Source organism: Rhinoderma darwinii, chromosome 2 (assembly GCF_050947455.1).
Source record: "Rhinoderma darwinii isolate aRhiDar2 chromosome 2, aRhiDar2.hap1, whole genome shotgun sequence".
Classification (NCBI taxonomy): Eukaryota; Metazoa; Chordata; class Amphibia; order Anura; family Rhinodermatidae; genus Rhinoderma; species Rhinoderma darwinii.
The window spans coordinates 447,578,234-447,606,042 of record NC_134688.1 but is presented as its reverse complement, the minus strand read 5'-3'; the positions used below and the strand labels follow the sequence as shown (position 1 = coordinate 447,606,042).

General features: G+C 43.3%; 1 long non-coding RNA gene across 1 annotated transcript; it reads left to right on the top strand.

Moving 5' to 3' along the window:
• The first annotated feature begins 163 nt into the window (after window positions 1-163).
• Window positions 164-27,809, top strand: LOC142741553 (uncharacterized). Its single transcript, XR_012881193.1, has 4 exons — window positions 164-374; window positions 4,482-4,563; window positions 15,763-15,843; window positions 27,581-27,809. It is a non-coding gene; the product is annotated as an uncharacterized LOC142741553 (long non-coding RNA).

Genomic DNA, 27,809 nt, shown 5'->3' with positions numbered 1-27,809 from the left:
CTATGTATTATCCTGTGTATGCCTGTCATATTATTAGCAGCCACAAGGTGTCACTGCAGGACGAGTGACTGAGACAGATCTGTGTGACAGGAAGTGGAAGTCAGTGGGAGCCATGTGACTCGGGGGAGAGAGAGAGAGAGAGAGAGACAGAGAGAGAGAGAGAGGCTGCAGCCTGTGAGGAATAGTTGTGGTTTTCCTCAGTCTGAAGCAGTGAATGGAGGCTGAATTGCATCCTTGTTATCCAGGAACAGCAGAAGAGTCCACTGTATGACTGATTCTCTGAATGGAGCAGCTCTGATATGGTGAAGAAGTCTGCTGAAAGCTACAGGACCCTCAGACTCTCCTATTGGCACCCAGCAGACCCTGCAAGACAAGTTAAGTGTTACATTGTAGAGTTCTGGTGAAGCGGAGTGTGTTGTTATCTGCAAAGCTGCTGTTTAATGGCGAGTTGGTCTTAAAGGGACGGTAGCCTGCAAATTGAATTGTGGACTATGAACTAATGCTGTGGCACCATTTCCCTGTCGGCAGAGTAAATTGGGTTGCTTGTGAGTTTGCAAGCAACCGCTCGAGTGTGTTACCGGTGATACTGTGAAAGGTAGTGGTTAACCGCCACTAGGACCCGCAGTGGCGTAGCAGCGACGTTCTCTAATTTCGTGGCGCAACCAAGAGCAGAGGGCTCCTCCCTTACTCTTGGAGTAGGCCGTGAGGTAGTGGGGTGGTTCCCGCAGTGACCTACGGAGGCGCAGTAGGAACAACGACCGACCGGTCGGACACGAATATTAGACACAACCGGTACAGGGTGGGACTCCTGCGTTCAGTCGAGGTCCCCGGCCTCGAGTTGACCACTTAGCGTATTACTACTCTAATTCCCATTAATAAAATACGAAAGAAAGCAATTGTCTCCTTATTGCCGCTCTACAAGCATTTTTGCCCAAGTTATGACCATTTTTGTATTTATGCAAATGAGGCTTGCAAAAGTACAACTGGGCGTGTTGAAAAGTAAAAGTCCAAGTGGGCGTGTATTATGTGCGTACATCGGGGCGTTTTTACTACTTTTACTAGCTGGGCGCTCTGACAAGAAGTATCATCCACTTCTCTTCAGAACGCCCAGCTTCTGGCAGTGCAGACACAGCCGTGTTCTCGAGAGATCACGCTGTGACGTCACTTCCCCATGTCCTGCATCGTGTCAGACGAGCGAGGACACATCGGCACCAGAGGCTACAGATGATTCTGCAGCAGCATCGGCGTTTGCAGGTAAATCGATGTAGCTACTTACCTGCAAACGCCGATGCTGCTGCAGAATCAACTGTAGCCTCTGGTGCCGATGTGGCCGTCACGATGCAGGACCTGTGAGAAGCTGGGCGTTCTGAAGAGAAGTGGATGATACTTCTCATCAGAACACCCAGCTAGTAAAAGTAGTAAACACGCCCCGATGTACGCACATAATACACGCCCAGTTGTACTTTTACTTTTCAACACGCCCAGTTGGACTTTTGCAAGCCTCATTTGCATAAATACAAAAATGGTCATAACTTGGCCAAAAATGCTCGTTTTTTTTAAATAAAAACGTTACTGTAATCTACATTGCAGCGCCTATCTGCTGCAATAGCAGATAGGGGTTGCAAAATCTGGTGACAGAGCCTCTTTAAGGCTCCGTTCACTCTTTTTTTTTTTCTTTCCGTCAGAGGTTTATGTCATGAGTATTTACCTCCGACAGAAGGTTACGACGTATGCCATTGTATAGGCAGTTTATGCTTCAGTTTTGCTCTGCCTATTGTCAATGGGGACAGAAAGTTGCAGCCATACGCAGACATTTGGAGACTTAAGTGCTGAAAAAGACAATCTGAGAAGATAACTAGAGATCGACTTTAAAGGGAACCTGTCAGTAGGTTTGGAGCCACGAAACCACCAGCATGTCTATATGAAGCTGGGGTTCAGTGTTCCAAACTTGTCCACATTAAAAACGGTTTAGGGAATAGTTAGTAAAGTAGATTACAATTTACGGAATGGAGTACAGGTAAGGAGTCTGGCGGGATCAGGCGCATGCACAGTGTTCTGTCCTCGGCTTTATGTGTGCAATTCACATGCGCCTGATGCCGCTCCCGGTCTCATTTCAGTAAGTTGTAATTTACGTTACTAGCTATTCCATAAACGCCTGTTTTTGATGTAAGCAGGTCTGGAATACTAAACCCCAGTTGCATATTCATATCGGCATGCTAGTGGTTTTTGGTGGCTCCAAACCTACTGACAGGTTTCCTTTAATCGTTACTAGTTCCAATTTCTTCAGGAATGGTAACGCCCAAATGTCAATTTATTCATACATTTCCTGGCGAAATAACAGAGGAGTGGCACAATGCAGAGTTATAAGAAAAGATGCTCCATAATTGTTATTTCATGGGGAATATAAGTATTTACTTTGAATTCCCCACATCTCCAGCACCGACGTACCTGTGGTCCCCCACTGGTGTCTCTTTACATCGCGGTGTCTTGCCGTGTTGTTTTATCACTGGCTGCAGTGGTCAAGTGCCGTACTTATTGAAATTATCGCTGTGGCACGTGGTTTGCTGCAGAGACTGATGGGAATCCATTGGACTGTCAATGCTGGAGCAATAGGGATTTAAATATGGAGTAGGTGCAGATTTGTTATTTTATTCCATAAGCAGCTGACTGACTTTTTGGGATACTTTCCGCATCCTGCCTTGTGCACATGTACGCAATCATCACTGGAATATTACAGAATTACAATAATCCACTCTGCTTTACTACAGCAGCAAACTATTGTACGTGCCATATAAATAAACATAGTAAGGATATATCTTTATCTTATTCTTTCTGAGTCTATAACCATACAGTGCGCTGCCGGCAGCATTTCCTTGTTGCACACAGCATGACCGAACTATGACTATAAGGGACAGGAAAGTGCAGTATGAGTCAAATAAAGAAACAAAATCCTAGCATAGGAGTCAGACCGAGGAGCTCAAAGGCCGGAAAAACTTATTGCTAAGCTCTATTGTCTTCTTCTTCCATATTTATGACCCAGAGTTCATATTGCCTCAAATCTCTGATCCAAAATAGCTCTTATGAGTTCTGGAACCACCAACCCAATCCAATCCAGCTCATGCACTGCTGTGATTTATAGGACAAGAAGGGGTGTAACTTTAGGGGGTGCAGAAGTAGCAGTTACACCTGGCTCCTGGTACCTCAGGAGGTCTGATGACCTCTCTGCGATGCTAGAAGACACCAGTATTATGAAGAGCACATAGTAGGTGGCAGTGTAACATAGGGTTACCGGAGTGGTTTTCCTTTAATAAAACTCATTCGCAGACCAAATGAATGTTAAACTAGCCATCTTTACTGAACACAACTGGTATTACAGTGGCACACCAGTATATGGTTACTCTCTTTTCATGAGGCACATCAAGCTTAATGGTTACAACACTTAAAGTGACACAGTCTCTTGAATATTACTCAAATGTCTAACCAGATAAATACTTTATCAAAGTTATTCCCTGTTGCAGGTCTCTACATGTCTTCTAGAGACCACATCCAGACTGTTACTCCACACAGCCACAATTATTTCACAGCTTTCCTGCCTTTTTGCCAGACATCCTTCTCTTCCTTTTCGCATCCTCTGAGCACTCTCTCTCTCTCTCTCTCTCTCTCTCTACATTCCGGCCCTAGAATTCTTGGGCCCCGTGTCTCCCAATGGCTCTCACCCTACACTTCCAGCTTTCAGTATCACCATTACACCCCTATCCAATATTCTACACCAGACACACCCAACAGTCACTTCTACCAGGAGGTCTCCAGGTGCTACCCCAAGTTTCCAGTGCAATCATTTCCATGTCTTCCTTATTTTGTATTCTGAAGCTGTATGTTTTTTTGTTTTTTTATCTCTGAGAATTAAAACAACCCTGTGCAGCACAGAGAGTCGGTCTATTGACCTGTCTGTGTCCAATTCATAAGGCCCCATGCACACGACCGTAAAAAAACCCTCAGTTTTTGCGGACTGCAATTGCGGTCCGCAAAAATGGACCCATTCACTTTCATTGAACACGGACACCTTTCCGTAGTGCTACGGATGTGTGTCCATGCCGTAGAAATGTTCCAAAAATTATGGAACATGTCCGTTCTTTTGCATTTTGCCGGCCGTGCTCCCATACTTTGTATGGGAGCACGGCCTGAAAATGCGGGTGGCAGTCGGCGGCCAGCCGTGCCTGCAATCGCGGGCCGTGATTGCGGGCACGGTCATGTGCATGGGGCCTAACTTGTAGCTTTATGTACTGAAATGGTGGTCACCCATTCAGGAAGTCAAGTGGTTGCTACATAACCTGAACTAAAGCCGTCCAAAGAAAACACTAAGAGAGAACTGTAGGAACATAAATAAATATTTCTGAAAATGTATTAACTATTAGTTTTATTGATCAATGAAGTATATATTTATTTTTATTAACACATTTAGGTATTGTTTTTATTCATAGCAATATACTGAGGAGAACACTGAGGAACCAAACACTGGTAACAGATCAGAAATACAGGAATACACGGCCTGCTGCATGACTGGTAAATAGAAGACGTATAGTGTATGTTCAGTAGAGGTTAGCCCTGGAGACTTTGTAGGTTCAGTGAAGCAATAGCTACAGAACCTGCTCTGCTGTCAGTGCACTGAACCTTAGTTCATTATAACGTGGGTGGTACAGGAGCACACAGTGCAGAATTGTTGTGGTCTTTATATCAGTCCCAAGTAATAGTAAATTATAGGCCTATACCAGGGGCGTAACTAGGAAAGACTGGGCCCCATAGCAAACTTTTGACTGGGGCCCCCCTCCCCTGGGTGTCACACAACCCCCCCTTGTAGATAGTGGCTTTTTTACAGCCCACCCTGTAGATAACGCCATACAGCCCCCTCTGTAGATATCTACAGAGGGGGCTGTATGGCGTTATCTACAAAGGGGGCTGTATGGCGTTCTCTACAGTGGGGACTCTGTATGGCGTTCTCTACAGTGGGGGCTGTATGGCGTTATCTACAGAGGGGGCTGTATGACGTTATCTACAGGGGGCTCTGTATGGCGTTATCTACAGGGGGGGCTCTGTATGGCGTTATCTACAGGGGGGGCTGTATGGGGTTATCTACAGAGGGGGCTGTATGGCGTTATCTACAGAGGGGGCTATATGGCGTTATCTAAAGAGGGGGGGGGCTGTATGGCGTTCCCTACAGGGGGGGGCTGTATGGCGTTCCCTACACGGGGGGCTGTATGGCGTTCCCTACAGGGGGAGGCTGTATGGCGTTCCCTACAGGTGGGGCTGTATGCCGTTCCCTACAGGGGGGGCTGTATGGCGTTCCCTACAGGGGGGGCTGTATGGCGTTATCTACAGGGGGGGCTGTATGGCGTTATCTACAGGGGTGCTGTATGGCGTTCTCTACAGGGGGGGCTCTATGGCGTTATCTACAAAGGGGGCTGTATGGCGTTCTCTACAGTGGGGACTCTGTATGGCGTTCTCTACAGTGGGGGCTGTATGGCGTTATCTACAGAGGGGGCTATATGGCGTTATCTACAGGGGGGGCTGTATGGCGTTATCTACAGGGGTGCTGTATGGCGTTCTCTACAGGGGGGGCTCTATGGCGTTATCTACAGAGGGGGCTGTATGGTGCTAATGCCATACAGCCCCCCGTAGAGAACGCCATACAGCTCCCCCTGTAGAGAACGCCATACAGCCCCTCCCTGTAAAGAACGCCATACAGCACCCCTGTAGATAACGCCATACAGCCCCCCCTGTAGAGAACGCCATACATCCCCCCTGTAGGGAACGCCATACAGCCCCCTCGTAGGGAACGCCATACAGCCCCCCTGTAGGAAACGCCATACAGCCCCCCCTGTAGGGAACGCTATACAGCCACCCCCTGTAAGGAACGCCATACAGCGTCCCCCCTCCCAAAAAAATGAGACCTACAGTGTGTCCTACAAAAGACATGTATCCCCTATCCACGTATCCCCTGCGCAGCTCAATAAAAATGAAAGGAGCGCTGGTCACGCATGCGCACAAGCGCGACCGGCGCTCCATTCATTTCTACGGAGCTGCCGACACAGACCCCGGAAGTCCGAGGTTTGTAATGGAGAACTTCAGGGGACTTTCGGTCCCCCGTTCTCCCTATCAATGCCAGCGATCACACATGTATCTCCTATCCTGTGGATAGGGGATACATGTCTTTTGTTTAATGACAGAGCGGGGAGATACCTCCCTGCTCTGCCGTAGTGTTCAGTGGCATCCCGCTGTAGCAGCCATAGCGGCTGCTAGCGGAGCCTCCGGCCATGGTGGGGGCCCGTGCCGGCGGGCGACACGGGCCCCCCGCTACGGCTGCTACGGCCGTAGTTACGCCACTGGGCTATACAACAATCAAGCTCAGGTGATATCTGCGCCACAACTTGTGCCATGGCAGAATTTATAAAACAGAAACTTCCTGTAGTGTATTGTTTTAAAGAGATAACCTCTCCTGACATGTCTATTTTAGTTAAAACTTGTATTCGCCATGAAATTACAATTCTAGAACATATTTACTTAGACTCTGTGTTGTGCCGTTCCTCTGTTATTCCTCATAACCCCTCCTCTACCCTAGACCACCAAGGAAGTAGGCATTAAAGGGGTTATCCGACTGCAGCAAAAAAAAAAAAATAATTAAAAAATCTACCAAACACCTATAACAGTGATCTACACTGGTAGGGTATGTTCACACGGCTTATTTACGGACGTAATTCGGGCGTTTTCCGCCTCGATTTACGTCTGAAAATATGGCTCGATAGCGTCGGCAAACATCTGCCCATTCATTTGAATGGGTCTTACGATGTTCTGTTCCGACAGTCATTTTTTTTACGCACCGCTGTCAAAAGGCGGGGCGTAAATAGACGCCCGTGTTAAAGAAGTGCCTGTCATTTCTTCAGACATTAAATGGAGCCGTTTTCCATTGACTCCATGGAAAAACAGCTCAATTTACGTCCGTAATTGACCCAGCGAAAAAGCGCCTCCACATGCCATTACGGCTGAAATTACGGTGCTGTTTTCTCCTGAAAACAGCCCCAAAATTTCAGCCGTAACGGACGCTGCCGTGTGAACATACCCGTAGGGTATGTGCACACGATAACTGCAATTACGTCTGAAAATACGGAGCTGTTTTCAAGGGAAAACAGCCCCTGATTTTCAGACGTTTTTTGAGCAACTCGCGTTTTTCGCTGCGTTTTTCGCAGCGTTTTTTACGTCCGTTTTTGGAGTTTTCATTGGAGTCTATGAGAAAACGGCTCCAAAAACGTCCAAAGAAGTGTCCTGCACTTCTTTGACGAGGCAGTCATTTTACGCGTCGTCGTTTGACAGCTGTCAAACGACGACGCGTAAATGACAGGTTGTCGGCACAGTACGTTGGCAAACCCATTCAAATGAATGGGCAGATGTTTGCCGACGTATTGGAGCCGTATTTTCAGGCGTAAATCGAGGCATAATACGCCTCGTTTACGCCTGAAAATAGGTCGTGTGAACCCAGCCTTAGACCCTGTAACACGGTCTGCAGTATTACTGACCCATTCAGTCCTATTGCCACGGACACCTTTCCATATCATACATTTTAGACTTCTATTGGCCACGGGTACCTCCCCGTATGCTTACGGGAAGGTGCCCGTGCCGTTGAAAAATATAGAACATGTCCTATTTCAGGCCGTAATTACGGCACGTGCAGGCCCATAGAAGTCTATGGGGCTCCCGTAATTACGGGTCACTACGTGTGTGCACCCGTAATTACGGGAGCGTTGCTAGGCGATGTCAGTGTATAGTCACTGTCCAGGGTGCTGAAAGATTTAAACTATCGGCAGTAACTCTTTCAGCACCAGGGACAGTGACTGCCGATCACAATATAGATAAAGCTGTAAAAAAAAAAAAAAAGACGTTCATACTTACCGATAACTTCCTGCTTCTTCCTCCAGTCCGGCCTCCCGGGAAGACATTTCAGTCCAAGTGACGGCTGCAGTCAATCACAGGCCAATCACAGGCTGCAGCAGTCACATGGACTGCCGCGTCATCCAGGGAGGTCGGGCTGGATGTCAAGAGAGGGACGCGTCACCAAGGCATTGGCCGGGTAAGTATGAATTTCTTTTACTTTGACTAGGGAAAGGGCTATCCCTTTTCTCTATCCTGCACTGACAGAGAGAAGGGAAGTACTTTCACCTGAATACGCAACGGCTAGTCCGCATCAATTTAATGCCCATTTTAGGCAAAGCCGCAACAGAATCTGCAACGCAGATTATGTGCGGCATTGATGCGGACAGTGGCGGAATAAATACGCCACGTCTGGTCATGCCCTTATAGTGGTTTCACAGGCTACTTTTGTGACACAAATTTATTTTGGTGAATAATAGCAAATATATCAGACATTTAAGGAGATTATCTAAAAATATAACGTAGCGTTCACCATATCTGTTTTGTCCTTTAAATGAACATAATGATCAATAATTAGTATTTAGTTAAAGGGGTTTTCCCATCAGGGGCATTTATGACATATCCACAGAATATGTCATAAATGTTAGATAGATGCGGGTCCCGCCTATGGGACCTGCACCTATCTCTAGAACGGGGCCCCCTAAACCTCGTTCTATCACTCTGTGTTCCCGTTGAAGCGTGTGATTTTCGACCATGTTAGATGAAAACAGCGTAGCTCGATGAGCTCCGCTGCTTCCGTAACTCCCATAGTAGTGAATGGGAGTTACGGAACTCAGCGAGCTACGCTGTTTTCCTCTAACATGGTCGGAAATCACACGCTTCAACGGGAACACAGAGTGATAAAACGAGGTTTAGGGGGCCCCGTTCTAAAGATAGGCGTAGGTCCCATAGGTGGGACCCGCATCTATCTGACATTTATGACATATCCTATGGATTGGATACCGTATGTCATAAATGTCCCTAATAGTAAAACCCCTTTAAGGATTTTTGGTTATTGTATTTATTTTATTGTAGTCTAGTTTAAATAAGAATACTTGACAGTTTTAACCCCTTAAAGGGAATGTGTCGCTAGAATTTTTTTTTCAGTTAAACAATTAGCATTTAAGTGATTACACATTGTTTTAATTTTTTTTATTTTTTCACAAGTCAGGAAATATTATAAATTAGATTCTAATTTATAACATTTCCATGTGCTGGCCACTAGAGGGAGCAGTTCCCAAAATTGCAGCATGGTCACTGTAGTAAAGCAACCTCATTGATTTATGCTGCAAATTTGGGGTGGACACACTCTCCTCTAGTGTCCTCACACAATCCCCCATCCCATCTTCTGGCTAGTGCCAGGAGAAGGAAGGGTTTCAATATCTTCAAACCTCCTACACTGTGTGCCGCCATTTTCTGAGCGACTGCACAGTGTAGGAGGATTAGATACAGGGCTCAGCAGACAGTATAACACGAACATACACAAACATAATACACAAATCACATACACAAACATAAATTACCTGCTCCTGCCGCCTCCGCTGGTTTACGCTCCTATTCCTTGCACCTTCGCTTCGTTGAACATATGGCCGAAAGCCGTGGCAGGAAGATGTCATCTTACAGTCCGGCAGCGGCTTCCGGTCCACATGAAAATGGCGCCAGATTTCGCTCTACGAACAAGCTTCATTTTGGTCGCACGCTTCTAAGAATGGAACAGCTGTATTCCATCTCGTTAATCGACACATACAGAGATGAAAAAAAAATGGCAGCCCCCATAGAGACGTAAAAGTAAAAATACATTAAAAAGTAAAAAATGAGAACACAATTAGATAAAATTTTTGTTAATATTATATTAAAAGCAATATAATAAAAAAAAAAACAAAATCATGACACCTTCCCTTTAACGACATCCAACGTAATAGTCCACGATGATGATGGCGCGGGCTCAGAAGCTGAGCCCGCTCCATCTCCAGCGGGTGTCAGGTGTATATTACAGCTGATGCCCTGCTGCATGGCCAGTACCAGAGCTAGCCTCCGATCCGGCCGATTATCCCCTTAGATGGTGTTTTCTAGCAGATCAGAACCCCGCAATGCAAAACGTGGGGTTCCGATGGCTGTTCTGGCAGATTGGAGGCATAACTATGGCCTCCTGTCTGCCAAGTATGGAAGCCTGCTGGTCCCACCCAGAGGCGGGGTCTAAATGGCTTCCGGCCGCAAAAGAAAGATGGCACTGGCTCAGAAGCTGAGCCTGCGACATCAGCCGCTGGTGTCAGCTGTATGTTATAGCTGACACCGTGCTATAATGGCAGGGTACGGAGCCAGCTTCAATCCCTGCCATTAACCCCTTAGATGCCGCGATCAAAAGCGATCGCGGCATCTTAGTGGTTTGTAGCGATCAACATCGACACGATTTGATTGTGAAGCTGCAGATCGTTACTATGGCAATTGGAGGCCTAACAATGACCTCCTGGTCTGCCACGTACGATAGCCTATTAGGCCCCGCCCAGAGACGGGACCTAATAAGCTTGCTGTCAGTGAATGACGACAGCTCTAATGCAGTGCACTACGTGGGTAGCGCAATGCAATAGAGTAAAGATCAGAGGTGCAGGTCTTCTGGTCCCCTAGTGGGACAAAAAAAAAAAGTATTTTTTCCTATAATAAGTCTTTTATTATAGGAAAAATATGAACACGTTAAAAAACGTACACAAATTTGGTATTGACGCGTCCGTAACGATCCAAACTATAAAACTATAATATTATTTTTACTGCACTAAGAATCACTATTTTTTGGTCACCACCCCTCCCAAAGTATAGAATAAGAAGTGATCAAAAAGTCGCATGTACCCCAAAACAGTACCAATAAAAACTACAACCCGTCCCACAAAAAACAAGTCCTTACACAGCTTTTTTGACTGAAAAATAAAAAGTTATGGCTCTCAGAATATGGGGACACAAAAAATAAATAAAATAAAAAAAAAGTGATTTTATTGCGCAAACGCTGCAAAACGTAAAAAAACAATATACATATGATGTCGCCATAATCGTATCGACCCCCAGAATAAAGTAAAATTGTCATTTATAGCGCACGGTGAACGCTGTAAAGAAAAAGAATAAAAAACATTGTCAGAATTGCTGGTTTTTGGTCACCTCGATTGCCCAAAAAATTGAATAAAAAGTGATAAAAAAAAATCACGTGTACCCCAGAATGGTACCAATGAAAACTACAGATTGTCCCGCAACAAATAAGCCCTCACACAGCTCCGGTGGAGAAAAAAATTAAAAAGTTCTGGCTCTATGGCGACGCAAAATGTGCAGAGGGTTCCAAAAGCGGATAAGATTGGACACCATTTATCAGTGCGACACTGGCCACATATCTGTGAATTATAATTTATTTACCCCATTATTATACCCTCTTATTATGCCCTAATATACTCAGCAAAGATTACATATACCCCCACATTATCTGTTGTGCATTAATTTCTCATGAAAAAACACCTGTGGGGTCAAAATGCTCACTACACCCCTTAAAATTCCTTAAGGGGTGTAGTTTCCAAAACAGAGGTCACTACTTGGGGGTTTGTTTTACTATTTGACCACAGAGCCCTGCAATTGTGGGCCAATGGTGTGAAAATCACCAAAATAGACCTCAAATGCGCATGGTGCTCTTCACTTCTGAGCCCTGTCAAATGTCCAGGCAAATGATAAATGCCTTGAGTGGTGTCGTTTCTAAAATGGGGTCACTTCTTGGGGGCTACCACTGTACTCTGGTACCTTAGGGTTTTGCAAATGCAACATGGCACCCAAAAACCAAGCCAGCAAAATCTGCATGCCAAATAGCGCTTCTGCCTTTCTGAGCCCTGCCGTGTGTCCAAGTCCAAACAGCAGTTTATACCCCATATGAGGTATTGCCGTAATCGGGAGAAATTTCTTTTCAAATGTTGGGGTGCTTTTTCTCCTTTACTCCTTGAAAAACTCTAAGAAACGGAAGCCATTGCGCCACACAAAAGTTTTAGAATATAATTGCACATTTTATTAGGACATTCAACATAAAATGACACATATATATATATAAAATTTAAAGGGATCTAAAAGAAACAGTGTGGTAGCTATACATAGGTTAGGTCCAGAGTTTCCTACATAAAGGGTTCCCAAACAGCTGTGCAAGCCCTACAAAGACCACCGATAGATGTCCAGATAATATGGCATAAGCATATACACAAATTATTGGTGAAGATGAGAAATGCAATGTAGAAGGAAACAACAGGTTAGAGCATATAACCATGTGTTCCTAATGGTCCAACCACAAAGGGTTGAGTTAACACATATGCCGTGGGCAATTGGTCTAGAGAGGGAAAGTCAGAGTTAGGCAGGCACAGCGACGAAGGAGTAGAACATGAACAACGTTCATGAAAATAGAGGGAAACTGTTAGAACACATTAGGCATTGAAGCAGGCTTACCCATGGAGATGAGAAGTAAAGATAGCCCCAAACTGCAGCCTGACACGGTAGCGCCCCGTTATTTTCATGAACGTTGTTCATGTTCTACTCCTTCGTCGCTGTGCCTGCCTAACTCTGACTTTCCCTTTCTAGACCAATTGCCCACGGCATATGTGTTAACTCAACCATTTGTGGTTGGACCATTAGGAACACATGGTTATATGCTCTAACCTGTTGTTTCCTTCTACATTGCATTTCTCATCTTCACCAATAATTTGTGTATATGCTTATGCCATATTATCTGGACATCTATCGGTGGTCTTTGTAGGGCTTGCACAGCTGTTTGGGAACCCTTTATGTAGGAAACTCTGGACCTAACCTATGTATAGCTACCACACTGTTTCTTTTAGATCCCTTTAAATTTTATATATATATATGTGTCATTTTATGTTGTATGTCCTAATAAAATTTGCAATTATATTCTAAAACTTTTGTGTGGCGCAATGGCTTCCGTTTCTTAGAGTTTTTCAATGATGCAATGAAGCTTGCTACAGTATAATTATATATTAGAGGTGCCTGGACACTTGTCAGTGGCACCTAGCTTGTAATTTTACCTGCTGAGTCTTTATATTTAAATCCTTTACTCCTTGTAAAAATTTAAAATTTCCACGTTTTATCAGATGAAAAGTAATTTTTAATTTCACAGCATAATTCCACTAAATTCACCAAAAAAACTGTGGTGTCAAAATGCTCACTATACCACTCGATAAATTCCTTCAGTGGTTTAGTTTCCCAAATGGGGTAACTTTTGGGTGGTTTCCACTGTTTTGTCTCCTCAGGGCCTTTGCAAATATTACATGGCACCCGAAAACCATTCCAGCTAAATTTGAACTCCAAAAGCCAAATGGTGCTCTTTCCCTTCTGAGCCCTGCCGTAGGTCCAAACAGCAGTGTAGATTTTCATAATGTAGATTTTCATTTTTACATCCTAATTCCACTAAATTCAGCAAAGAACCTGCTGGGTTAAAATGCTCACTATACCCCTTGATAAATTCCTTGAGGAGTGTAGATAGACAAATGGTGTCTTTTTGGGGGGGGGGGGGTGTTACACTGTATTGACACCACAAGACCTCTTCAAACCAGACATGGTCCCTTAAATAATATTCTAATAAAATGGAGGCCCTAAAATCCACTAGCTACTCCTTTGCTTCTGAGGTCGGTGCTTCAGTCCATTAGCACACTAGGGCCACAGGTGGGATATTTTTAAAAACGGCAGGATCTGGGCAATGCATATGGAGTTGCGTTTCTCTGGTGAAACCTTCTGTGTTATGGAAAAAAATGAATTAAAACAGATTTTCTGCAAAAAAAAATTGAAATTAGTAAATTTCACCTCTACTTTGCTTTAATTCCTGTCAAACACCAAAAGGGTTAAGAAACGTTCTAAATGCTGTTCCGAATACTTCGAGGGGAGCAGTTTTTAAATCAGGGGTTTTTATTGGGGCTTTATAATATATAAGGCCCTCAAAGCCACTTCAGAACTGAACTGGTCCCTGAAAAAATAGCCTTTTGAAATTTTCTTGAAAATTTGAGAAATTGCTGCTAAAGATCTAAGCCTTGTAACGTCCTAGATATATAAAAGAATGTTCAGAAAACAATGCAAATATAAAGTAGACATATTGGATATGTGAACTAGTAACTATTTTGTGTGGTATTACTATCTGTTTTACAAGTAGATACACTTAAATCTAGAAAAAAGCGAGTTTTTGCACATTTTCTCAAAATTTTGGTAAACACTGAATGTATCCACCAAATTTTACCACTAACTTAAAGAACAATGTTTCACGAGAAAACAATCTCAGAAACACTTGAAAAAAATAAAGCATTCCAAAGTTATTATCACATAAAGTGACACATGTCACAATTGAAAAAATGGCCTAGTCCATTAGGTGAAAACAGGCTGTATCCTTAAGGGGTTAATAAGGAAACAGAATACACAACACACAGCACAAAGAACAGGGCAGGCATTGAGGATTGCTGCAGACATGCTGTGGTCTGAAATAGCAGACGCAATGCAAAAATAATGATTATCAGCTTTTTCTTCCGTAAACCACCTGTATTTAAGGGAGATCAGTAAATGATCTTTTCTTGCTGAATATTCACTAAGTGATGTGGACTATAATTTCTAGGTAAAGTATTGTTTCTATAATGTACAGTGTACGAATCCTTGTGGTTCAAGTTTAAATTGTAACATTAAAGGGGTTTTCCCATCAGGGACATATATGACATATCCACAGGATATGTCATAAACATCAGATAGATGCGGGTCCACCTCTGGGACTCGCACCTATCTCTAAAACGGGGCCCCTTAAACCCCCGTTCTACCTCTCTGTGTTGTGGCTGAATCGTGGTTTAGGGGGCCCCGTTCTAGAGATAGGTGCAGGTCCCAGAGGTGGGACCCGCATCTATCTGACATTTATGACATATCCTGTGGATATGTCATAAATGTCTATGATGGGAAAAACCCCTTTAAGTATTTGGCATACACAGTAAAAATGCTTTAACCTGGCATCAATAAGAACCTGATTGGTGCCGGATTATCAGATATTCTGGAATATTGGACTATCATGGAAATGTATATCATTTACTTCAGAAAGAAAGCCCAAAATAAAATGTTCATTAAAAATCTGCTACTATATATGTGCGTCAAAGGAGTTTTCAAATTGATTATTTCTGCTCAGTCTTCTGCTTATGGTCTTGTGAAATTTCACATTATATTGCAGTTCTATGCTAGAGGCAAGTGCTGGATCATCAGACTTTCTGGATGATCAGATCCCAAATTAAAGTGATCAGGGCAACCAACGATAACTTATCATGTTTTATGCTGCTGTCCTCTTAAGAGGCAAAGGGACTTTTTGTTGCCCTAAGGAGCCAGGGTTAGGGGCAACCTCTGCACCCCTATACATATACCATTAAGGAGACCTTTATGATGAACCTCCACCAGTCTAAATCTTGAAAAATCTTGTTCCATATGGTCCCTCCATATCTGGAGCACAAACCCTTAGCATCTTTGCCTATTTATTTCAGGGGCAGATGCAGGATTTATAAAGGGGGTTACCAAGCATGCTGGTGCCCACAGTGGAGATGATAAAATGCCCTCTTCCTATCATACAGACTGTCCAGGAATTTACACACAAATGGTAACCCTGCTCAGCCCTTACATTTCTGGTGGATTGGAATGGTGCAGGGGTTAGTGGAGGTGATTTAGGGCAGGAAAGTGTACCTATAATGTAATTTTACTTGATTTATATAAATCCAAAATTTTATACAGGGGTCAGTTACATAGTATTTTTTATTTTTTTGCCTGCAGCCACCACTAGGAGGCGCTCATTACACCTCAGCCTGCAATGATAAACTGTGACCTGTCTGTGACACTGGAACCCAGGGAAATGTAAGGAATTTCATTTATCTAGATCAGAAAGGATAATCTTGTTTACCACTAGGGTAAAGGGGAAGTTGTCAATGATGGGGACCTAGGTATCATATTAAAGCCCAGAATCATAGATTTCTAATGATACCAGGCTCAAAGCTGCAAGTGACAGCAAGCAGAAAGATCACCCCCTGTGACTGCCACCTGTCCCCATATACAGCCTCCAGTGACCCCCATGGGGAGATCCGTAAACCTTTCTTCATGTTATCACCCGCCTTACCAATAAGGGAGATATGTGCTCTGTCATATTTAGGCTGGATTCACACGAGCATGTTCGGTCCGTAAAGGACGGAACGTATTTCAGCCGCAAGTCCCGGACCGAACACACTGCCGGGAGCCGGGCTCCTAGCATCATAGTTATGTACGACGCTAGGGGTCTCTGCCTCGCTGCAGGACAACTGTCCCGTACTGAAGACATGATTACAGTACGGGACAGTTGTCCCGCAGCGAGGCAGGGACTCCTAGCGTCGTACATAACTATGATGCTAGGAGCCCGGCTCCCTGCAGTGTGTTCGGTCCGGGACTTGCGGCCGAAATACGTTCCGTGACTTCCGTCCTTTACGGACCGAACATGCTCGTGTGAATCCAGCCTTAAAGGTTTTCTTTTTTCTCCTACTACAAGAGTACGAAGATCTAATCGTCCTCTACACCTATTCAGACCATTTGTCGAATCCGTGGCTCAGATGTTTACTGGCATCTGGATCGCAGAGCTTTTTGGTCTCTTCAGGTCTTGTGATTTTGTAAAGACATGTGCATGTAGACATAAGTGATATGTAGGACCTCTGCACATCTTGAACTTTTATTTTTAGGAGGGGTTTTGTGTCTCAGGCACTGCTTGGGTAAGATTTTTAACCACAAACATAACTTTTTATGCAGTTTTTAAACAATGTTACGCTTGGATGCAAAATTGTATGTAGGTGCCTGTGAGTATAATGTGACGGGTGGCAGTTTTACAATGTGTAGTGTGTCTGCTTTAATAAAATATAATTTATTGGGGATATAGTATTTTTTATATTTTATAATTCAGAATTTAGTTTATGTCAAAAGTGTGAAAATTGTTGCTGTAGTGACAGGGTTAAAGATTCTGCTTGTCACAGAGTAATATGATGCGGAAAGGATTTTTTAAAATGCAACATTGTAAAAACAACGCTTGCTTTACTGTGTGCACTTGTGGTTTAGTAAGTAAACTCCTCAGTGTTGTCCTTGAGAAACAAACACAAAGTAACAGCTGCTTATGCTGGGGTTCTGTGCCACACAATAAAAGGAGACAAAGCGCCCTCTAGTGGTCATTAGTGAGACTTATTTTAGGAAACTGGTTTCATATTCAATGGTTTGTAAGGAACTCTCAGCAGACTCCGCTGTCTCAAACAACTAGAAAACCTATAGAGCTGCTTACAGACAACCCCTTGTTATATATATATATATATATATATATATATATATATATATATATATATATATATTATTATTATTATTATTAGAGTGGGCCTCCGCTCAGAAACCCCTCTATTAACCCTTCTTGGTACCGAAAGGCCTGGAGGAAATGCTGATTGAAAACATTTTCAACATGGACGTTCATTGACTTCATCTGGAGAGCTATTATGCAACACTATGGAGAAACAAGAATATAAAGAATTTATGATGGGGGGGGGGATTTATTAAGACTGACGTTTCATACGTCAGTCCTAATAGACTGAAAAGTCGGAGTAAACTCTGACACATTTCTTAAAAGGCAAAAGCCTCTTAATAAATATGTCGCATAATTTGGCCGGTTCATGCGCCACAATGATCACGGTCGTGCGTCAAACATCCCCCCTCCGGCCCAAAAAAACCGACACATACTCACATCATTGTGCCTTTTAACTCCTCCGGCTTCTTCATTCATCTAGCGCCACTCATACAAGGACGAGACGCCGCCCTTATATGCGACAGAGCACCTAAACGTCATCAGTGCTGCCTCACATACAACGTCCTGCTGCTGCACAATGTCAGGTCCTGGTATGAGCAATACTGGAGTGATGAGGGAGCCGGAGGAGCAGAGAAGCAAGTATAATTATTAATTTTCTTTACTGTCTAATTTAAGGGGCGGGGGGATAGTCTGGTCGGGGGCTGGCAAGGTAGGGGGCCAGTGCAGACCTCTACCTTGCTATGCCCCATATAGTGAAATCACCGTCATCTTGGAACTTGCACAGATTTCTTATCTAATTTATGCCAGTTTTCTGTCGTAAATTGTAATTAATTTGTCCGGCAGCGGTGATCACGCCCCCTTTCCAAAAAAAGTGGCAAGGATGGAGGAAAAAGGCCAAAAAGTCGCAATTTGCCCTGCAAATTGCAGATTTTGGGCCCTTTTGCGACTTTTCTATGCTCGAAAAATAGCGTGGAAAAGTTGATAAATTACCACCATTTCTGTTGCCTGGTTGTCTATTATTTGTGCCTTTTATTCCCCAATATATATTTTCTATTACCCAAATTACTGCTAGGTTCTTTATAAACAGGGCAGGCATGGGGAAATAAAAATCCTCACCTGTTCTGTGCAGACAAAATGATCAAAGTGCAAGTGTAATTTCTAACAGCCAGTATTGTGAATGGACAGGGCAGAGAGGCAATGTCATACAGTCCCTTATCACAGCCTGTATTCTGTTTAAGATTTGGCAGATATATCTTTTTTTGGCCCAAGCTCTGGAATGATTACAGTCTACACTGGCAGTTTATTAAAGCCTCTAATACTGTATGTATAGCACTGCCCTCACTATTATACCACTACACTACACCAATACACTAGTCACATACTATGCTGCCCTTTAACAATAGAGCGTAGTATGATGACAGATCCACAGGTACAAGTTTCATTGAATGACATGAATACATCTGTGGGGCAAGAAGCGGGCGCCTGTATGAAACCTGTAAATATTAATGTCTCTGACTATTCGGTTCTTCACTGTGTTCAATATTCATGGATCACAGCTAGAAATGTCTGATTTTAGCAGATAAAGCTGCAATTTGTAAACCAAAGATAATATCCGTTCAATTTCACCGTGATTTAGATGCATTACTTATTCATTCCACACACAGGCTGCAAACATCGACTTCATCATTTATTAATATCGTCATTGTCCGTGAGTGGAGAATTCAATGGATATTACACAAAGGACAGATACAGAAAATCTAAGGCTCATTTAAATCTTTACAAAGATGGGAACGCCCTAGTGATAGCTAAAAATGAAACAATACTCGCCTGTTAAATCTGCCGCCGCTGGTGCCGATGCTCTGGTGGTCCCTACCGGTCTTTGCTTACTTTGCCATCCGCGATGACGTGCATACACATGACCGCTGCAGCCAATCAATAGACTCAGTGATGCCAGCATGTAGACCACATCACCGCTGAGGCCTGTGATTGGCTGTGGCGGTCACGTGGATGTGTAGGGAATGCAAAACGAAAAACGGCTGTAAAATACGGAGCTGTTTTCAAGGGAAAACAGACTCTGATTTTTAGCCGTGTTTGAAACCACAAACGTTTTTTGAGACGTATTTTGCGGTCGGTTTTGGAGCTGTTTTTCTTTTGACCCAATGAAAGACGGCTTCAAAAACGGATCATGCACATGACATGCACTTCTTTATATGGGGCGTTTTTTCAAACGGCCGCATAATAAAGGCCTTGTCGGAACGAAACGTCACTTTTCCTATTGAAATCAATGCGCAGATGTTTGGAGGCTGAAAATAAGCTGTGTGAACATACCCTTAGGGTATGACCAGACGTGGCAGAGTTCTGCATACACTGTCCGCATCAATGCCGCACAGAATCTGGGTTGCAGATTCTGTTGCGGCTCTGCCTAAAATGGGCATTAAATTGATGCGGACTAGCCGCTGCGTATTCAGGTGAAGAGGGCTTCTCTTCTCTCTATCAGTGCAGGATAGAGAGAAGGGACAGCCCTTTCCCTAGTAAAAGTAAAATAAATTCTTACTTACCAGGCCGTTGCCTTGGTGACGCGTCCCTCTTTCGCCATCCAGCCCGACCTCCCTGGATGACGCGGCAGTCCATGTGACTGCTGCAGCCTGTGATTGGCCTGTGATTGGCTGCAGCCGTCACTTGGACTGAAACGTCATCCTGGGAGGCCGGACTGGAGGAAGAAGCAGGGAGTTCTCGGTAAGTATGAACTTCTATTTTTTTTACAGGTTGATGTATATTGTGATCGGTAGTCACTGTCCAGGGTGCTGAAACAGTTACTGCCGATCGTTTAACTCTTTCAGCACCCTGGACAGTGACTATTTACTGACGTCGCCTAGCAACGCTCCCGTAATTACGGGAGCCCCATTGACTTCCTCAGTCTGGCTGTAGACCTAGAAATACATAGGTCCAGCCAGAATGAAGAACTATCATGTTAGTAAAACCAATACGCTCCGCAGCACACATAACATCTACATAACATCTGCGGACTTCATTGCGGAATCTTGACCCTCAATTGAAGTCAATGGAGAAATCCCGCAATGAGTCCGCAACAAGTCCGCTACACGTCCGCAACAGTCAGTGCATTCTGCGGACACCAAATTCCACACCGCAGCCTATGCTCCGCAGCGGAATTGTCCGCAACGTGTAAACAAATCCCACTAAAAAGCTGTGGAAAGCAATGGAGAAACGTGTACGCTGCGGATTTCCGCTGCGGACTGTCCGCAGCGGAATTCCAGAGCAATTCCGCCACGTCTGGTCATGCCCTTAGGGTATGTTCACATGCAGAGTCAAAAACGTCTCAAAATACGGAGCTGTTTTAAAGGGAAAACAGCTCCTGATTTTCAGACGTTTTTTGTGCCACTTGCGTTTTTTACGGCCGTTTTTGGAGCTTTTTTCAATAGAGTCTATGGAAAACGGCTCCAAAAACGTCCCAAGAAGTGTCCTGCACTTCTTTTTCCCGGCCGTTTTTTTACGCGTTCTGCTTCCGATTTTTCGTCTGTTTTTCGTCCGTTTACGGCCCGAAAAATGTCCGAAAATAGGCCGTGTGAACATACCCTTAATGTTTGCTGTACTGCGTATCGCGGGCACAGCTGAAATACTGCACGATTGCGGTGTGAACAAACATTCCCCTAAGGACGCTGATAGATGCCGTCACCGTGTCTATGGGCCATTGCTAAAGTTGTGTTCTTGAAACCACCAAGATCATGTGATGCAGAGAAATGTGTTAATAATCGTTACCATCAAGTTTTTACCTCTTCATGTGTAAAATTGTGTTGCCTCAGCAGCATGTATGTCCATGAATCTTGCTGCGCCATTCCTTTGTGTGGTACAGTCAAACCCACCCTCCTCATTGCCTGCCTCTCTGGACGTTACAGATGTACGGTACAACATATATTGTATTGCGGCCAGTTCAATTTGGTTAATGCTATGGACAGCTTTGAGGCCATTTTTTTTTTATTGCATTGGCTGTATTGTGTGCTAAATATTTTTTTACAATTGGTTGTTATTAAAAATTGTGCTCTGTTCGGCTTCTGCAGCCCGCATGTATTCCAGCACCGAGCAGTCTGCAGAATGCCGTTCACAGTGAAATCCTCTCCTGAACCACTTGCTAAGCTGATTGATGAAAAGTTCAACAAATTTTAAAATTTGCAGAACCCTCTTATTTTCATGACCAAAATATTTTGCAATATGTGAATACCATTTTTTCAAAACCGCACTAAAAATCTGCAGCATTTCCGTCTCAGGGGGCCTAATAGGGTGTTTGAATATGTGTTTTCTAACCTAGACAACCCCTTTAATGAAATCTTGTCAAACATACGACAAAAGAACACACTTTTGGTATAGATCTGTACAATAGAAGCCAATGGGTACGTTATAATTTACATCTGACATCGGCCAAAACCAGATATGAATAGAGAATTATAAAGATAAAATCAGCAGATTTTTGTTTGCAACAGATTCGCTTGCCCACTTAAATGACTATAACAAGTAATTTTTTTTTTCTAGTTGTAGTCTAGTAATTTTATGATAAGGTATTGAACATGACTATTCATCCTCCTGTTCCTTAAAATTATTTGTACTTCACATTTTTTTCTACTCTCAGCTGGACGGCTCATTCCGCTTCTGATAAATCATTTTCTGTGATTGCACAATAGTCCTATTGAATGAGATTACCATATTTTGTTTAAATTTCGGAAATTTATTGTAATCCTCAATCAGTCATCTATTATGTTATGAGTGTAATTAATGTCCTTCATTTTTCAGAATGCGCCTCTAGAATGATACAATTATCTTGTGGCCTGTATTTGGGGCATTCATTTATTATACAAGATAATTCTATTGTCACATGTAGGAATGACATCTATGGGCATTGTGAATTTTTGGGAAAAAAGGAAAGTTGCAAATATTTCTCTTGTTTTATATGTTTGGGTAAAGATGAACAACAAATTAACTTCTATGCGGCTTAAATTCGAAACATATCTTTATAGCGGTCGGAGTACCTGTTTTCTGAAATAGAGCTCCAAAACCCCTTCATAGAGAGTTAGGTGAAGAAAAAACATGCAGGGGTGACAACTAATTTAGAGGCATAAGATAGGGGATTGTCAATATGGCTTTTAATTTAGGGGAATGCAAAATCTAAAAAAAAGTTTTCATTTGTATGTAAGAGACAATGGTCTGGGCACCTGGGAAAGTTGGGGTCAGGGGGCTCTTACCACCCACCATAGTATTTTGATTACTTTTTGCAGCAGTTAAACTTGCAATACATATGCCGAGTATGTTCATCATGCTTATTGCGTGGGCACTGCTACTGTGCCCGCAAGATCAGGATCAATGCTAACTGGAGCATACAAAAGGGAGAGACTGAGGCGGCCCCGTTTGGATAGTGTCCACTTTGGGATATACACTACCGTTCAAAAGTTTGGGGTCACGCAGACAATTTTGTGTTTTCCATGAAAACTCACACTTATATTTATCAAATGAGTTGCAAAATGACTAGAAAATATAGTCAAGACATTGACAAGGTTAGAAATAATGATTTTTATTTGAAATAATAATTTTCTCCTTCAAACTTTGCTTTAGTCAAAGAATGCTCCATTTGCAGCAATTCCAGCATTGCAGACCTTTGGCATTCTAGCTGTTAATTTGCTGAGGTAATCGGGAGAAATTTCACCCCATGCTTCCAGAAGACCCTCCCACAAGTTGGATTGGCTTGATGGGCATTTCTTGCGTACTATACGGTCAAGCTGCTCCCACAACAGCTCTATGGGGTTGAGATCTGGTGACTGCGCTGGCCACTCCATTACAGATAGAATACCAGCTGCCTGCTTCTTCCCTAAATAGTTCTTGCATAATTTGGAGGTGTGCTTTGGGTCATTGTCCTGTTGTAGGATGAAATTGGCTCCAATCAAGCGCTGTCCACAGGGTATGGCATGGCGTTGCAAAATGGAGTGATAGCCTTCCTTATTCAAAATCCCTTTTACCTTGTACAAATCTCCCACTTTACCAGCACCAAAGCAACCCCAGACCATCACATTACCTCCACCATGCTTGACAGATGGCGTCAGGCACTCTTCCAGCATCTTTTCAGTTGTTCTGTGTCTCACAAATGTTCTTCTGTGTGATCCAAACACCTCAAACTTCGATTCGTCTGTCCATAACACTTTTTTGAAATCTTCCTCTGTCCAATGTCTGTGTGCTTTTGCCCATATTAATCTTTTCCTTTTATTAGCCAGTCTCAGATATGGCTTTTTCTTTGCCACTCTGCCCTGAAGGCCAGCATCCCGGAGTCGCCTCTTCACTGTAGACGTTGACACTGGCGTTTTGCGGGTACTATTTAATGAAGCTGCCAGTTGAGGACCTGTGAGGCGTCTATTTCTCAAACTAGAGACTCTAATGTACTTGTCTTGTTGCTCAGTTGTGCAGCGGAGCCTCCCACTTCTCTTTCTACTCTGGTTAGAGCCTGTTTGTGCTGTCCCCTGAAGGGAGTAGTACACACCGTTGTAGGAAATCTTCAGTTTCTTGGCAATTTCTCGCCTTCATTTCTAAGAACAAGAATAGACTGTCGAGTTTCACATGAAAGCTCTCTTTTTCTAGCCATTTTGAGAGTTTAATCGAACCCACAAATGTAATGCGCCAGATTCTCAACTAGCTCAAAGGAAGGTCAGTTTTATAGCTCCTCTAAACAGCAAAACTGTTTACAGCGGTGCTAACATAATTTCACAAGGGTTTTCAAGTGCTTTCTAATCATCCATTAGCCTTCTAACACAGTTAGCAAACACAATGTACCATTAGAACACTGGAGTGATGGTTGCTGGAAATGGGCCTCTATACACCTATGTAGATATTGCATTAAAAACCAGACGTTTGCAGCTAGAATAGTCATTTAGCACATTAACAATGTATAGAGTGTATTTCTAATTAATTTATTGTTATCTTCATTGAAAAAAACTGTGCTTTTCTTTCAAAAATAAGGAAATTTCTAAGTGACCCTAAACTTTTGAACGGTAGTGTGTGTGTATATATATATATATATATATATATGTAAAAGGGCTCTATATACATATAAATATAATATATATATATATATATATATATATGCACACTTCCTTACTACACACTCACGTGTGTACAAGGTCTGGTATAATAGCTGGGTTTCACCTACTTGGTCGCCCACTATTACTACCGCCTTTATAATCAGGGTCACTAGGGTTATGCCTAGTTCCCCTACCTTTTCCTTATACTAACGTTGATCTAATTGCTTTAGCGGCTACTCAAGGGAATAGGACCGTACAATAAATACAATTGTATAGTAAATAAAGGGTAATATTTATTACTAACAATAATCACACTTGCATATAAAATACACCAAACTAAACAGAACACATTAACCGATCACCGTATAGTATCAGTATACCCCAATACACATAACACGTTAATATATATTGAGTATACTCACACTATACGTAGTACAGTATAAACACGATATCCTAAGTTATGCCTCCACCCACATACCTAAACATACACATGAATACAGTTACGTTACAATCCAATACACGCTCACTATTTCTGTATCACTCCCTCCTAATATAGCTTTCCCTATACTCTAAGGGTTAATAGCAAGGGTTACCAGGGACAGCAGGAGGATAAAGGGTTAGGGGGAGAACATAACGTGTAGCTGCTGCTACACGTGGATACTTAGCAGTCCATGTGGTACAAGTTGGTGTGGTCTCTCAGCAAGGGCCATGAGCATGCCAGGAGGGAAGAGGAGACCCTTAGTGGAGTTGGGGAGCAGGAACAAGAGAGTGAGCTTTGGGAAAGATTGTCCTTTTAAACCTCCCCGTGCACTCCTGTGTGACCTCACAGGCTCATGCACGTGAAAGGGAGGGGCCTGGGCCACATGGAATACCATTATCTAATAGGGGGATGGGTATACACCTTTCTGGAGGGACAAATCTATATATTTCTACACTCACATGTATATAGATAGAAATATATAAAACACTTCCCTTTACAATATATATATATATATATATATATATATATATATATGTATATATATTTATATATATATATATAAATCCAAAAATGAGCAGCAACTCCAATATAAAGGGTGAAAAAAGTGGGTACTTTATTGCCCGTGCAACGTTTCAGCTCCGTTCACTGGAGCCTTTCTCAAGCCTTTCTTAAGGCTTGAGAAAGGCTCCAGTGAACGGAGCTGAAACGTTGCACAGGCAATAAAGTACCCACTTTTTTCACCCTTTATATTGGAGTTGCTGCTCATTTTTGGATTTCTGTATATCTGGGACTTGGTCTGTCCCTCCGAGCTTGCACCCACACGCTGCTGGTGCTGCTGGACTTTGTATATATCTTTACAGTCCAGATGCAGATAAAAAAATAACAAATAAATTATAGTAAATATAAGTCCCAAGACATAAAATAAAATATAATTTTTTGATATTTTGATGACTACAACAACCTGTACAATACATTTAGCACATAATTGGGGTGAAAACAAAATGTAGCAGAATTCTTTTTCCCCCCCGTATTTTTCCCTAAATAAAAATGTGTATAAATGAAGCACTCATGTACAGTATGTAATACCAAAAAATGCTCATCCACTTTTTTTTGCTCCTGTACAATCCCTTAAATTTTTGGGTGTTAATGATTCAAAGGCATTTTGAGGGCATGACATGGGGCATTGTCTGTACATTTTGGCCAGTCCTTCATTTAAGTTGTCAAAAATAATAATTGAGGAGGTTGACAATTCTGGGTAGCAGTCGCTTAAAGGCTCCCTGCCACATATAAATTCACCAGTATTATAAATGATGTGTCCTAGTTGGGGGCCATGTACAGATTTTTCTATTGGGGCCCGGCTTTAAGTGACACTTCTGAGAGTGCCTTTCAGTTAGGGCATGCCCACACGTGGCGGATTTCCTCCGCAGCTGTCCGCATCAATGCCGCACAGAATCTGCGTTACAGATTCTGCGGCGGATCTGCCCAAAATGTGCAGTAAATTGATGCAGACTAGCTGCTGCGGACTGCGGTAAAAGTGCTTCCCTTCTCTCTATCAGTGCAGGATAGAGAGAAGGGACAGCACTTTCCCTAGTGAAAGTAAAAGAATTTCATACTTACCTTTCAGTTAGGGCATGCCCACACGTGACGGCTTTCCTCCGCAGCTGTCCGCATCAATGCCGCACAGAATCTGCGTTACAGATTCTGCGGCGGATCTGCCCAAAATGTGCAGTAAATTGATGCGGACTAGCTGCTGCGGACTGCGGTAAAAGTGCTTCCCTTCTCTCTATCAGTGCAGGATAGAGAGAAGGGCCAGCACTTTCCCTAGTGAAAGTAAAAGAATTTCATACTTACCGGCTGTTGTCTTGGTGACGCGTCCCTCTTTCGGCATCCAGCCCGACCTCCCTGGATGACGCGGCAGTCCATGTGACCGATGCAGCCTGTGATTGGCTGCAGCCGTCACTTAGACTGAAACGTCATCCTGGGAAGCCGGACTGGAGACAGAAGGAGGGAGTTCTCGGTAAGTATGAACTTCTATTTTTTTTACAGGTTGCTGTATATTGGGATCGGTAGTCACTGTCCCGGGTGCAGAAACAGTTACTGCCGATCGCTTAACTCTTTCAGCACCCTGGACAGTGACTATTTACTGACGTCTCCTAGCAACGCTCCCGTAATTCCGGGAGCCCCATTGACTTCCTCAGTCTGGCTGTAGACCTAGAAATACATAGGTCCAGCCAGAATGAAGAAATGTCATGTCAAAAAAGCAAGACGCATCCGCAGCACACATAACATGTGCATGACAGCTGCGGACTTCATTGCGGAAATTAGAATCTCCATTGAAGTCAATGGAGAAATTCCGCCATGAGTCCGCAACCAGTCCACCACTGCTCCGCAACAGACAGAGCATGCTGCGGACACCAAATTCCGCACCGCAGCCTATGCTCCGCAGCGGAATTTTCCGCTTCGTCTAAACGAACCCTACTAAATAGAAGTGGAAGTCAATGGAGAAACGGCTCCGCTGCGGATTAACGCTGCGGAGTGTCCGCAGCGGAATTCAAGAGCAATTCCGCCACGTGTGGCTTTGCCCTTATAAACCCCATGCAGGCAACATGCAAATAAAGAAGAGTTTTATACTTAAGGATCTAAAGGTTCATAGATGATTCTTAGTGTTTTTTGTCGTTTTTATTTTAGTCATGTTTTATAGCATTTTCCTCAATTACCGCATGTATGTTTTCCTAGACAAAAACAAAAAGGATCCAACCAGGTCCAGGCTTGTAGTTAATCATGCCGCTGACAGCACTGCTATGTGGACGTGTTGTCCGGCACAGAGAGGCCTTTGTTGGGAGCAGGCACTGTTCATAGAAGATAAAGATGAATTTAGAGGGAGCTGAAGAAGAAGCCTCAGGTCTCCTGGCAGATGATTCTGTTTTGATGAGTGATATTTTATTTCTCTGTTATCGTGGTATTC